At 42.7% G+C, this 15,194-nt stretch overlaps 1 long non-coding RNA gene across 3 annotated transcripts in view; it reads right to left on the bottom strand.

The window, feature by feature from the left end:
* Positions 1-2,262: 2,262 nt before the first annotated feature.
* The window catches only part of LOC102011434, a 48,348-nt gene continuing 35,416 nt past the window's right edge, over positions 2,263-15,194 (bottom strand). For 2 of the 3 annotated variants that reach the window (XR_001237028.1, XR_263507.2), the window contains exons 2-4: positions 10,670-10,900; positions 4,575-4,670; positions 2,263-3,982 (exon numbers count right to left, since the gene is read on the bottom strand). This is a non-coding gene — a long non-coding RNA (uncharacterized LOC102011434). Of the gene's footprint in view, positions 3,983-4,182; positions 4,216-4,574; positions 4,671-10,669; positions 10,901-15,194 lie in introns of all 3 variants that reach the window. The other variant, XR_001237029.1, reaches the window with a different exon arrangement.

The following is a 15,194-nucleotide window of genomic DNA, read 5'->3' as shown; positions in this document are numbered from 1 at the left end:
AAAAAAAAAAAAAAAAACAGAAAACAAAGGTTGTAGAACTAACAAAATTTCTTCAACCTTAAAACCCTCAAGTAGATACCCTCATGTAGACATACTTCAGTTCTTAGAGAGCCAATGTGTGTGCTGCTGCTTATTTAACTACAGCTCAAGAATGCCAACTACTCCCCACCCCTCCCAGATGCCTTCATCTTCCCAGATACCAGGAAAGGTGGATACCTGAGCAGGAAATTCTCAGGTGACTTGGACTTTGCCAGTGCCTGCTATGTTGAAGAACTGAGTTTTCATTCTTGAAACTCATGGAAAAGCAAACTGTGTGTCACAGTTCATATATCACAAGTTCACATGTTCATTTTTTTTTTCCTTTCTGATTTCCTTAGTGCAATTTAAGCCAAGTAATAATGAAGATTTCCCCCTACTCTCCACCCTTTTCACATGCGAGACTTGCCTGTTTCAACTTCATAGCCTTGAGGCAGTTGGAACAGGCAAGTCTTGCATGTGAAAGCTTTAATTTATCTAACTCACTTATTACATTTTTGTAGCTATACTCTCTATTTTCCTATTTAATGACTGCTGAAGTATCCCAAGGCCCTCTCTTAAATCTAAGAGTTGACATATTTGTGGAAACAGTTGGATGTTCAAGATGTCTTTGTGATTCCTTTTTTTAAAAATCTCTCTTTGTACATGTAATAATGTTGACCAAATGATGAAACAGTGCTCTATCAGTTTAATGGGCAAAGCAAAACAAAGACCAGTCTTTTGTGTGAAGGGCTTCTTCCCACTGTGTCGAAGACCCTTATTTAAAATGTGGATCAAGACTCTTACTCTAAGTTTTGTCTTTTAGTTACTGCACCTGACTTTAGGATCCAAAAAAGTTTTTTTGCCAAGTTGTGCCTTTCCTTCTGGAACTGGAAGGCCACAATAATATTGAGGCCACAATAATAATACCCTTTTACATTGTGAAGTGGATGTTGTACAGAGATACATGACTAGCTTTCTCACCCTTGGGCTAAGAACACCCTGTGAATGGATGATCTACAGAGAAACCCTTGTAGCTACACTTCCTGATGCTGTCTATCTGTTGGAAATAAATTTTGAATGCCCCCAGATTAATGTAGATCATAGATCTAGATAGAAGGGCTAAATCTAGGAAACTTCTGAAGAAAATGTGGGTGAAAACCTTTATGGCCTTGTGTTGTACAGATTTGTAGAATGGATACAAAGCAAAAACCATATAAAAGTCATAAACAGAGCATCATAACAATTACAACTTTTAACTTTGTGTGTGTATATGTGATGCTAAGCATCAAACCCAGAGTCCTGAACATGCTATGCAAGTGTTCCACCCTATCTCACTTTGACCTTGAAATAATAAAAGTGTATGGTATGTAAGTTTTATTTTAATAAAGCTATTGCCAAAAATCTAACATTTTTTTTTCTGCAAAAGGTTAATAAAATAAATATGAAAATTGTACATCCAGGTGCACTAGCACACATCTATAATCCCAGGTACTGGAAAAGCTGAGGCAGGAGGATTGCAAATTTGAGACCAACCTGGGCAACTTAGTGAGAATTTGTTTTAAAATAAAAAATGAAAAGATCTGGGGATATAGCTCAGGGGTAGAGCATCTCTGGATTCAATCTTTACACCATAAAGAGGAGAGACAAGGAAGTAGGAGAGAATGCAGGGGAGGTTGAAAATAGAAAATAAAACCAGAGAAAATATTTGTAAAATAAGAAAACTAGCAACTCTAAAAAGTAGGTGAAATATCTGAGCAGATACTTGACCAAAGATGATAAAGACATGACAAATATATTAAAATATACACATTAACAATTCAAAACCACGACAAGATATCACCCTATCCCACAAGAATAGTTAAAATTCCAAAGATGCACAATATCAAATTTTGACAAGGATTTTAAGCATCGGGGCTGGGGATTTAGCTCAGCGGCAAAGCGCTTGCCTGGCAAGCGCAAGGTCGTGAGTTCAGTTCCCGGTACCGGAGGGAAAAAAAAAAGGATTTTAAGCATCAAGAGCTATCATCATAAGATGGTGCAACTAATTTGGAAGCAGTTTATTATAAAATTAAATATGTATTTACAATAATCTCAACAATCTCATACTTATATTCTTACCTGGGAAAAATTAAAACATACTCCACCACACACAAACACATTTATAGAAATGTTTATAGTAGCTTTATTCAAAATAGCAAAAAAATTGGAAACAACCCAAATCAGCTGGTATATAAATAAATTAAGGTACAAGTATGCAAACCATAAAAAGAAATAAACTATGAATAAATGAACAATACAAATGAATCTCAAAGATATAAAGTTTAGTAAAGGTCTAGGGTCAAGAAGACTACATGCTGTGTAACTGTGTATGTACAGCTACTTCTTAACTTGCCATGGGTTACAACCCAATAAACCTGGGTAAGCTGAAAATGTTGCAAATCAAACTGCTTTTCCTACACTCAGCTTACTGCACCTGAGAGCTCAGCAACACAGCCCACTGTAGGTCTCAACTTCTTCCCTCAAGACTGGTGCACTAACAGGAGCTGTGGCTCACTGCTACACAGAATCCCGTATCAGCCCATGGGAAAAGACCAAAATCCAAACTATGGTCTCTGCTGAATGTATATCACTCTCACACCATCCAAAAGTCAAAGCAGCTCAAGTACAGCCATGGTCAGGCAGAGACTGCCATCTGTGCATGATTCAGCACCAGCTCCAGTGACAGACATGGAAACCTGGCTGCTAGTGCTGTGGACAGGGAGAGGCACCAAGGTCGAGGCACAGCAGGGAGGCTCTGGGCTGAGGCAAAGTTTCTGTGTTTTATTGTTATAGTTACCCAGTTGCATGTGTCTGCTAAAACTCACTGAATTACACACTTAACAGAGATAAGACTGACTGGATAGAGGGGCTGGGGATTTAGCTCAGTGGTGCAGTGCCTGCCTGGCAAGCGTGAGGCCCTAATTTCGATTCCCAGTAACGCACACACAAAAAAAGATTGATTGGATATAAATTATATCCAAATAAAACTGACTAAATATTCATCACATCTTCACTATTCTACTCCATAATCATTTTCAGTTTTGCAAACTATATTCCAAACTGGCAAAAGCATGACTCAGTGTGACATAATCAGGAGCTTTGTGTTTCAATGTATAGATTTACAAGACTCACATTTTAAAAACAATAATAGTAAGTAATAAATAAAAAGTAAGTTTGCTGTACAGTTCTGGGAAAGTGTGGGTTACAACAGAGAATGTTCTTGGCAATATCCAGTATATTCCAAGCAAAATCTGTAATCCTCTCCTGACAGTTTCAACAGGATTGAGTCAGAAGCTGGTCTTCCACCCATCCCTCCACCATAGAAGCAGGTGGCAGATTCCCTTGCCAGGTGGTACCAAAAAGGCTGAGCACAAAGGTGGTGGCTGAAGCAAAAATATTGATCTTCACTCTTATTGTCCCTAGAGGAGACCACAATACTCCAGTGTTCCCTCTGGGTCCATTGGAGCAAAGACTGGAATCAGCCAGCCACCACAACACCCTGAGATGGTTGTGCTCAGGGTGCTCCATCCATCAAGCTCTTGTGCTCCTTCTCAACTAGGGATTACTGTTGAAAACTGCAGGAAGCAGATGACGCTGGAGATTGATCATGTGCAGGGCCAGAGCAAGGTCAGCCTCAATAACACAGCACCTGAGGCAAGTTGCATGAATAAGCTGCTCTAGTCTCAAGAACACTGGGCTCCTGAGACAGCCATGTGGATAAGCTATTATGTGGAGGGGTTTCACATGACATTCAATTTCCTAAGTGTATAAATAAGCTTGCTGCAGCCACTGGAGCTCTCACTCCTTCTTCTCCTCTTCCTCCTTCCTCCTTCCTTACTTCCCATCAGGAGAGAGGGCTCCATACAGCCTCAGTTTTCGTATGCTGACTCTTGTTCTTTTTTCTCCATCCTCTCACCATCCTCACCTAGGGAACATTGAGAGCTGTTTGGGACATGGCTTAAAACACAAAGGGTTAAACAGGACCTAGAGTCTCAAATACAATATCAAAATATCCATGATATACATAAAAATTACTTATTTTAGGACAAAGATTGATTTCGGCTTTTTAGGCTTCTGTCCACTAAACAGAGATTTCACTGATAAACATGGAAGGAGGCCCCTTACCTGTTAACAGCCTTGAGCCATAGCAGAAAAAAACTAAAAAACAACAAAAGCAATTATGTTGTTTAACTTTTAACTAGAACTACTTACATTTTAAGATTTTGCTTTTCAAATTAGTGTTTCTATTTTAAATGGTCATCAGTGAAAAACTTTAACAGCTAGTTCAAATTTAGATTCCTCTATTAAGCATTTCCCACCTATCATAGCCATCATATAACAGAGTCTTCTCTCTGGGCTAAACTCTGGGACAGTCAGAAGAAGCAAACCTCAGGACACCTGCACCCAGCATTTCTGTGTCTCCCCATGAGTCTTTGTCTGCACACTTTGGTCCTCCAAGCTGAGGAGCCCTGGAAGGCCATCAAAGAATTTGCCCAAAACCTACAACCCAGACTCACCAAAGTCTCCATTCTTCTTATGTATTCATCCTAGGTACCAGGTACCATTCATTGCATTATATCCTTTCTTCTACTCCATTTTTCTTCTTACTCCATCTATGAAGACAGACACATCAGAGCAAGCTGACTGAATTCTTAGAAACAGCGCTTGGCTTTTTTCTAAAAAGAGCACACCAACTAGGTGTAGTTGTCTATCCCTCAGGATGTTCTCAACTGCATGTAATAAAAGCTGTTTGGGCTTTAACAATAAGGACATGGGTTCATTTTTGGATCAGACATGATCCTCATCATCTGTCCATAGTGCTTATCTCTGCCCAAAGCCATGTGGCCTTGTCCTTGGAGTGCCCTCCCTCACTGCCACAGTAACCAGCAGGATTAGGGGTAGGGTTAGAATTAGGATTTGGGTTAGTATTCAAACATCCAAGCTTCCCACTCTGGAACACATCCCTGGTGCTTCTGGACCAGCTGTGATCCCTTGCCCTCCAGTTATAGGAGAAATATCATACCCTGATTTGCTTAAATGGATGTCTGTGCACCAATCACAGACAAGGGGGGAGAGTCATGCAGAGTTTGTTTAGATTATTAGGACTGAGCTCGGCAGAGCAGCTTCCTGCCTCACTTCCTTCAAATCCAAGTTCCAGCAGGTGGAGGAGGACACACTGGGGTTACTTGGCAGACAATAAGGAGACCCACAGCTTCTTGCTGAAGAATGACAGTGCTCCCTGTCAGTTCCTGCAGTCTCAGCTTCTGGGGTGCCCTATGTGGTGCTTTGGTTTTCCCATACCCCATGACGTCCCTCTCTCTCCTCAGTGCACCTCAGAACTCTAACATGCACAGAATCTTGTGTCATTATTTCACCTATTCCAGTCTTGTCTCTAAACCGGGTGTAAACTGTCTGAGGGCAAGGCCCAGTACATATAAAACATTTCTAATAATTTTAAATGTATATTTTAAACATAAAAGCAAACAGTATGCCTTCCAAGGATAGCATAGACAGTCCCCCATGACTTAAGATTTTTTGCCTTTCAGCCAATGTGCCTGCAATCCATGCTCTGTAGAAAGCCCGCAGGAGTGTTGATCTTGGCTCTGCTCTCCAGTGTCAGGCAGTAAGGCCATCTCTCAGCAGAGGCCCAGCTTCTGTCAGGCACTGTGGTCAGGAAGGGAACTGCTGACATGACAGACTACCAAGTCACCAAGCTGCAGCACACAACGGGACAGGTATATTCCATGCATTGCTAACCTGTAATGTTCAAGAACTACCTATCAGCTGGGCATGGTGGTGCACACCTGTAACGCCTGCAATCCCAGAACTCAGGAGGCTGAGGCAGGAGGATTGTTGTGAGTTCGAGACCAGCCTGGGCTACAAAGTGAGCTCAAGGCCAGCCTGAACTGTATAGCGAGACCCTGTCTCAAAAAGACCAAAAAAAAAGCACCTATCATGAGGTGTACATCAAAAACTTCACCCATGTGGTATAAAAATATGAGGCATAGGAGAGCAATGTAGAATAAAATTCCCACCCCTAGATACCTGTAGGAATTGGAGTTGCAGTTCCCTAGTTATATTTATGCCACATTTATAATTTTCTTATTCCCAGCTCTTGATCATGCCTCGTTCCTGCTCAAGTCTTTCCCTGCTTGGGTCCTGCTAGGCCTTCCCTGGAAGATTTTGTCCTTTTGTCCCCACTTATCTTTCCAGCCTCTTTTTCTGTGAATCCCATGCAGGCCAAGAAGCACACATTTCAAGAACAGTGATCAGTTTGAAGCATCTACTTTCTATCTCTAAAGACGTTCATCCATCTAATGGTTCTTAGAAATTGAGCCATAGGACGTGTGACTTTGTGTGTCTAGTTCCTTCTGTTGTCATATTGGATCCACACCTAATCTAGAACACTAATACCTCACACATGCAGGAGGCAGATTTGAATTTGATAGACAGAAATTAAAAACATCACACACTGTCCAGGATGCTTAGTTAGGGGTAGAAGTAGGGCTGTGTATATCAGGGCCCCCACAAGGGCTCCCATTCTATTGTTGATTTTCCTTCAACTACTTCTCCCCCTCTGTCTTTGCCCTTACTTCTCTTGGGGATCAAAGAAAGGAGGAGGAAAGGCAGAGCCTCGGCCCGGAGAGATCCCCGGAGGCAGCACTAAGTCCCATTTCCAGGAGCCAGCAGAGTTTGCAAAGCACTCTCTGAAATCAGAAGTAGACCTAGACTGGCCTGTGAGGCCAAGCAGCCTCAGCCAAGTGCCAAGTCATCTGTGCCATGTTGGATCCAGCTCAGAGCAGCGTTCTGACAGTGCCTGTGTGAGGGGAGACCAGCCTGCCAGGGCCTGTCCCTCAGGAACAGCTCGGCTCAGCTCAGCACTGATTGATCACTGTGTTTGGGGGCTCCCCACTGAGCCCATGTTTGGACTGAAACCACCAGAGTTATACAGTGTCCACTAGAAAATTGTTAAGGGAACTTTCTGTTTAATAATCCACAGCTTACTGTAGCTTGTCATTACTTGAACCTAAGTGCATTTTTCTTGCTAGGCTTCTGTGGAGGGCTGTTCTAAACACTTCCCATCATTCCAGTATAGTTTTAGCCAGAGTTCCACAGCACTGGGAAGGAGCTGGAGCCTTTGCTGTCATCCTAAAGACCTTGCTTTGAGCCAGAGCTGGTGGCTCTGGGGCTCAAGGTGAGCCGTGTGCACCTGGTCTGCAAGTGAGCAGAGAGCAAACCAGATGAGGCTGAGGAGGAGTAATCACCAGGCAGGCCCAGGCTGAGATCACTGAGAGGCCAGAAGGAAAACTCCTCCCTCACAGCCCCAGGCAGGATTTACAGATAGTAGGCAGGACAGGCTTGTCACCTGGGTGGGACCTTGTGCCAGTTAGTCTCCAGGGCTCTGAAAGCTGCCTTTGCCACAGATGTTAGGAACATGCTAAAGAGTTAACGAGTAACAGTTCCATCCTTGGGCTAAGGTGTATCTCAACTGCAGAGTGTTTGCCTAGTACGTATGAGGTCTTGGGATCCATCCTTAGCATCAAAAATAAATAAATAAATAAACAAATAAATAAAACAATAAATAGGTACTCTCTTTGTTACCTTTTTCTGGTGATGCTAAGAATAAAATGCAGGGTTTTATACCTCCAGCCACCACACAGCCACACCACAAGTCCACGTTCTCTTTCAGTTTCCCTCACTGGGCTGCCGACTGCTGATGAATAGGGGTTCGGCAGGCCTTACCTGCCTGCCTCTGGTCCCTGCCACATCTGAACTTGACCCATCAGGACATGTCATAAATGCTCGCTAAAGTGAGTGACGTTTTAGATGAGAAAGAGAGCACAGACATTCATTCTTGGAGTTTATTTATCACTCTTTCTTGGGAAAACATATCATTTTTGTTCAAAGATACTTGCAGAGGAGAAAGTTCACAAAAGAGCAGTGTACGTGAATTAAGTATACATAATCTAACCTGTATGGATGAAATTTCCTTTTAAGTGCTGCACTAGAAATTCAGCAGACAGGGAAGACAGGAGAAAAAGAGTACTTGGCAGAAGAAATTTTAGAGTATATTGAACCAGAATGGAGGAGGGGGAAAAGTGATTTTGTGGAGGTCAAAGAGAGGCTGGATTTTGTCACTGTTAGCGAGAAGCAGATACTAAAAAAAGCTCATTAAAAATGTCTCAGGAAGTGTTTCCCGCAGACCTTCTGCTCCTCCGTGCCCGGTTTCCCTGATGCTAGCAAGCAAGATGAAGGCACTGGTTTAACTTGCATTCTGCTGTTGTGTCTTTTCCTAAGTACATTTAAGAAAAGATCCGAGAGCTTAGGTTGGAGGGCTCATCTCGGAGGCCTGGGACCTCCTGATGCTCCTGTCCTGCAGCTTTTGGAACACCCGTCTCCAGTGTGAGGCTCCCTGACTGCCTACCACAGGTAGAGGCGGTGGAAGATGCCTGTAGAATGTCAGCCAGGAAAGGGGATGAGACAGTGCTGAGGGTGGGCACGATTTCACATTTATTCTTCAAAAGAGAGTGGAAGTCCCCGTGGCTCTATCTGTAGCTCAGAAGAGGGTGGGAGCCAGGGAATGGGCAGAGGGTACTGTGCCTGGAAAAAAGGAAAGACAGGACTTCACAGCTCAAAGCCATCAGAAGGTCAAGTCATCTCACAGGAACAAGGCACAAAGGCTACACAGCAGTTGCCTGTTGTCTCCGAAACAGACTGCCAAGGACTGGGCTCCATTATGACCACCTAACCTACAGGACACTGTGGGCTCAGGAAGAACTTTCTGCCACAAGAAACATGCAGCTCTGCAATGCTGGAGGGACCCTACACTCTGTCATGGCACAGATTCAGAGTTGTTCCCAGCAGAGCACTTTTGGTTCAAACAAACAACACTGTGTTTTATTTCCCTCCGACCACCTCCTCTCTCCCGCCCCAACTCACTTTTCCCATGTTTTCCAGTTCATTTGGATTATCCTTAAAGATTTAGCTACACAGTCAAAATCTTACCTAACATACTTGTGGTCCTGGTTTCAATCCCAATGCTCAAAATAAAATCCCCTGCACACTAATGTCTTGGTGTCAATGGTGAATTTTTTCCTAGGAGCAAGGACTAAGGACTCTGAAATTACTTTGGACATACACTAGGGCTGAATAAATGATCAGGTTTCTTACTGCGGGAGGAAGCCCTTACAAACAAGGTCTGTGTCAACCTGCAATGCAGGACTGGTGTCAAAGGTGTCAACAACAGGCTGTAGTGTTTTAGGAATCACATGCAGACAGAACATGTGTGCTCAGGTTACTAGGCATTCAGATGTTCTTGTCCTGTCAGCAGAGAAGGCCCAGCAACTCCTTGTAGAAGGTCAAATTCTAAGAACAAGCACAGGGAAAATACATGATGGGAATAAACATCTTCATGTGCCAAAAAATCAAGTTAATGTGCCCCAAAAAGGTGGGGGACTGTTGAAAGGCAAAGGGACCAAAGCTGGGACAACATGAGCAACAAAACCTATAATGATAGCACTGAATTATAGCCCCATATAAGATCAGTACTCTCAGGTCCTTGTAGAAGCAAATGTATAGCTGAATTAGTGACAACCAAATGCACAAAGTCCAGGGTGTTTCTGGTGGGCCTCAGTGTGTGAGAGTGCATGACCACATACAGATAAGTACTTTCAGTTGAGAAAAGAAATCTTACATCAAGCTCTCTATGTAGAAAAGGAGGGTACACTTAAAGGACAATATCTTTTATAACACCTTTATGGGACTATGAGCATTATTTATTTGCACAGGTATATTTTTTCTGGTTTTAAAAATTTTTTATTAGTATATGTTTGCAGTACATAATGCTTACTTACATTCCTTGTGTGGAGTTGTTACTTTTATCCCATCTAGGCAACAAGCCTAGTAATTGGTCCCACCCATACCCAAGGTGGGGCTTCCATTATCCACATCCAGAATGATACTAAACCAATTTAGTTACCACACATCCTTAATCCACAGTCAGGCAACCTAGATCCAGCCACCTCCAAAAAGCTCCACTTAATTGGCTTTGGGGGAACATCTAGATACAAGCTATAAGACCTTCCTCCCACTCCCTCCATCTCTTGGCCCTCTTCCAATTTGAGAAGGGGGTCTCCCTATTTCCTATCATTTATCTTTTATTTTGCTCTTTATTTTTACTCTATTACTTTACATATATATATATACACATATATATATACACATATATACATATATAAGAAAAAATGAGCAATATTTAAGACTGTGTGTCTAATTTGCTTCACTTAACATTATAATTTCAGGATGCATCCATTTTCCTACAAATGACTCAAGTTTGTCTTTCTGTGTGGCAGAGAAGTATCTCGTTGTGTGGGAATACTATACTTCCTTTATCCATTCCTCTGTTGATGGACATATAGGTTGCTTCCAAGATTTAGCTATTATAAATTGTACTGCTATAAACATAGGTATGCATGGGTCATGTAACATGATATCTTAACTCTTTTGGGACAATACCTAGAAGGGGAATAGCTCCAGGTGTACTCAAGCAGCTGGTTCGGTACTTCCATTTAAACCCACTGTAGATGTGACAAATGTACATAAATTTGTTTACCTTTCAAATCCTGGTCTTGCTGGTTAGATTCGGAAAAAGTTCCTGATGTTCCGGTTCCACCTGGCAAGGCCACCTTCCCAGCTGTTCCGTGTTCACTGCTCAAGCCATAGTTTGCTCCACACAGACCCCAGGGCTCTCTCTAGTCCTACTCCAGGTCCCCTCAGCACTGCCAGTGATCCCAATGATACGGATTTCCAAGCACCAAGCGTCTGAGCAACGTGACAAAATCATCTAAAAATAATAATAGGTAATGAGGTGTGAAGGTTCCATGCACCAAGACAAGGTACTGTTAAAATTTGAAACTTAGGGCTGGGGATATAGCTCAGCAGTGCAGCGCTGGCTTGGCAAGCACAAGGTCCTGAGTTCCATTCCCAGTACCAAAAAAAAATTTCTCTTGAAACTTATAAATTCCTCTTATAAATGACTTTTCTGTAAACTTTTGTGAGCATTTCAAATCCTTAAATTTTCCCTCATGATTTAAATTTTGGTTTTACTTTCTTCCCAAAAAACTGTTTCTCCCTGCATTCTTTCCCTCTGTCCAGCACCCGAGGGCTCCAGTAGTCCTCAGCCAGCCTCCCACTACCCTCACTCCATGTCCCTGTCCTGATCTCTGAACCACCACCTTCTCTCTGGTGACCCTAAAGTCACCCTTCCCACAAACCAACTGCAGTTCAAAAGTAAGCCAGAATCACAACCACACAACCAGCCCAAACGCACAAGTGCTCTGCAAGCCTCGCTGGCTTATGTGTGCTTGCTAAACTAGAGGGCTATTCTGTCCACCAGGAGCAACCCTGACAGGCCCCAGTGGGGGTGAGTGCAGCTCCCTGCTTCAGCCTCCTCCACATTCCCAGCACTAAGTAGAGTGCCATGCACAGAATGAGTGCTTAGTAAATATTTTTTGCCCCAAGATAAAAAAAAAAAATTTTTGTAGGTTTCTGAAGGAGTAGGAAATGTGACACCTCATCTATTGCTTCCAGGTATATAAATTGGTACAACCTTCACAAAGCTAATTTGGTAATATTTGCAATATTTGAAATATATACCCTTAGACCAAAGAATTCTATTCTTCAGTGATCATCTTACAATAGATGATCTGAGTGTGAAACCATGTATTTATATTAAGCATACATAGAAAGCAACTTCACTGCAACACTGTCTTATGTGTTCATCATTGATAACCTGGTTAAATAGACCTCATGTATGACTTTACTATGGAATGGTATGAAGTTATTAAAAAGGACAGAGGGCCATGTGCCCTGACATGGAAAATATATAATATGACAAAAGCAACATGCACAATAAAGAGTATATTATCATTTATGAGTTTATATATATAATAATTACCTGTGCATATGTATATACTCATAAATATCTACATACTCACAAATGTTCATAAACAGAATATTCCCCATGGGATGCCAAGAAACCAAAGTGTGACTGCACTGGAACTCATTAGATCAAATAGAGCCAAAGAGGAAAACTTATCTTTCTCTTTTGTACCTTTAAAAGTTTGTTCATGTATATATTTACCTATCCTTAAAGAAAAATATTTAGTGTGCAAGAGGTACTGGATTCAGTCCCAACACTGCTTAATAATAATAATAACAATAATAATAATAATAATAACACAATAATAATAGTAATATATTAAGAACACATCTAGTGTTTTGTGTCTAATGACATTTAGAGAGAGCTAAAAGTGTTTCTGAATCCAGATGCCCTTTGGACCTTGCCCTGTTCTTAGTCCCTGGGAGACACAAAAGAATGCGAAATCACTGCCATTGAACGTGGAGACTGTAAGTAATCATTAGCAGCCACAGCCAGCAAGGATAGCGGGAAGTGGCAGAGGGAGCCTTGGAGCCAGGCAGGGTGCCCTGCCTAGAGACGTGCTCCAAGTGCTTAGGGAAGGAGTCAGTAGGGTTCTGCCTGGGAAATGATGTGTTCCCTGCTCTGTGCCAGCACTGTTGTGAGAACTGCCACCGCCCAAAGTGCCTAGGCTGCAGGCCTGCGGGAGCACAGTACTTGGCCAGTACTCTGGAAACAACCCTTATTCTGTGTCCAGTCAGCTGGAGCTGGCAGCTAGCCTATGACTCATGACAGAGTTGGGTGGAGAGAGGGAGTTGCCCCCGCAGCATTATAAATGCTACAAAACCGCCCATGTGACGCAGGACTGGTAGGCCAGTGTTTGCGTGCTCCGCTTCTCCAGATTTTCTGGACTGTCAAGGCCTTCCACAGCCTGGCCACATGCCCTGACCATCTTGTCCACTTGCCACCCTCAGCTGTCTGCACCATCCTAGTCCTGCAGGCTCTGATCTGGGTCAGCTTGCTCCAGTACCTGCCCCCACCTGGCCAAGTCCTGAATCCTGCCTTCTCCTGAGCCTTCTCCTCCAGCCCCCTCAAACTCACTTAGATTGTTCTCATTACACAGCTTCACTCTGGATTACTTCACGACCTCATAGTATGCTTCAGTCTTCATTCTCTAACAAGCTGTGGTTCTTCAGGTGCAGCTTCATACTATTCTACTGTGTCCTCTCAGCCCTATTATATCCCCACTCCACACTATCTGAAGGGCTAAATGATGTACTCTCCCTTCCTAATCTTGCCCACCTATGAAATCTGCCATAAGGTGAGAATAACTCTGCCTTCCTGGCCACAGCACAGTTACCCACACCTGTTTCCCAGCAAGAAGCAAGGGGCCTCATGCTCCTGAAATGCCTCCCTGTATTTGCAACCTAGATGGATGGAAGCTCCAGGTAATCCCCTGAAAGGTAAGATGGGCTGGAACTTGGTGGCAACTTTCCCTTTAGCTGGATTCCTTAGATTCTTTCATTAGGCCTGTTTTCCTCTGTATGCTTAGCTCTTTAATTACCCTGAAAATTAGGAATTTTGGAAGAGAGAGGAAGTTGTGAACTAGAAAGCAGAAAGTAAAATCCATGCCTCTTTCCAAAGGTAACCGCCATTAGTCATTTCTTACATGTCTTTCCAGAAGTTTTGTGTCTTTACCAACATATGAATAATTTACACATTTTTACACACACACACACATATATACACAAACACACATACACATTCCTCGCCTTGGTTTTCACACATGCAAGTCTCTCTCATTTAAGAAAACTGAATCTCTCCCTTCACTCAAACCCACCATACCTCATTTTCCTCCTTGTCTCTGAAGGTATGTTTTTTCTATATCCTGGTCTATCTCCTCTTCTCTTATTCTTTTGCTCAACCCCTCCCATTATGCTTCTATCCCCAGGGCACAGCCCTTGCCAAGATCCCCAACAACTCCTAGTCATTATTCAAAGCTATCATCAGTTTTCATCCAACTGGATGGTAGTGTCTTGGGTCCTTCCCTCCACCCTCTACTTCTGTCCTGCTGGCCTCTCCAGGGGCCATTCTTTTTTTTTTTTTTTTTTTTTTGGTTTTTCTCCGGTACTGGGAACCGAACAGGGGCCATTCTTGACTGTAGCTGTCTACTCATTGCAGTGGAGATTCTCCAGACTCTGAGAAAGGCCCCTCCTTTCTCCTCTGCCTCCCATGGTGCCTGGGCATGGTGATCAGGATGGCTGTGGATGAGTCACTAACAACATGTGAAGAAGTGAAGAGGTGCATCTAGGGAATCTTACATATAGCTCATTCTGTTAGTGGCCATTGGAATTGATCTTAAAAGGAACCAGATCTATTTCCCCATTCACCTATTGAAAGATAATTACTTAGGTTTATGTTTTCTGGCTTTTTTTTTTTACTGCAGTAAATATTTCTCTACAAATATTTTCCATTGTGCTGCATGGCAGATTCTTACCAAGAAATTGCTGAGTCAAAGGGGTGTGTGTTAAAAGTGTGTTCAGTGCACTCTCACCCTACAAGGTATAGTGGAGGACACCTTTCTTCCCTACCTCCCCTCCATACAGGTTGTCACCCTGGAGATGTCAATTCAGAGAAGAAAACTGATCTAGAAGTTTTTAATGGCATTTCCTTCATTGTGATCTGATAAAGATAATGTTTAAAAATAAGAACAAGCAGTCTTAAACTGTTGTCTTGGGTGAGGGTACAGTAGGTGGATGAAAAGTAGATGTGTAATGTGATTTAGAGGCTGAACCTGCAGAGCCCTGTGGATAACTAGAAGTGAGATAAACCTTGGCATCTCTGCCAGAATTTTATGTGTCTACCTCATTACCTCAAAACTTGGGTCAGACCCCTGTCAAGCTCTGCGCATAGGCTATTAATCACTCTGAGAGTGTCCCTAGAACAAGGTTTATTAGCCCTAAATTTACCTAGCTTGTTTCAGTCCCCTCCAAGACTGAGGCTACCAAGATATGTGTAACTAAATTAACTTTCAGGATTTTCCAGAATACACAATTTCCAGACTTACAATACTCACTTCCAGGTTCCCCTGGAACAATGCCTGGAAGTCTTGAGTCATTATTCCAAAAGTGCAGTAGCAGAGGCTCACAGGCCACCTCATGATGAAGTCAGCCCCCCTTGACAGCAGCAGAGGCTGCTTCCAATGCAGGAGCAGTCACTC

Source organism: Chinchilla lanigera, unplaced genomic scaffold (assembly GCF_000276665.1).
Source record: "Chinchilla lanigera isolate Chin_1 unplaced genomic scaffold, ChiLan1.0 scaffold00069, whole genome shotgun sequence".
NCBI classification, from domain to species: domain Eukaryota; kingdom Metazoa; phylum Chordata; class Mammalia; order Rodentia; family Chinchillidae; genus Chinchilla; species Chinchilla lanigera.
This window is presented reverse-complemented; position numbering and strand designations above follow the sequence as displayed.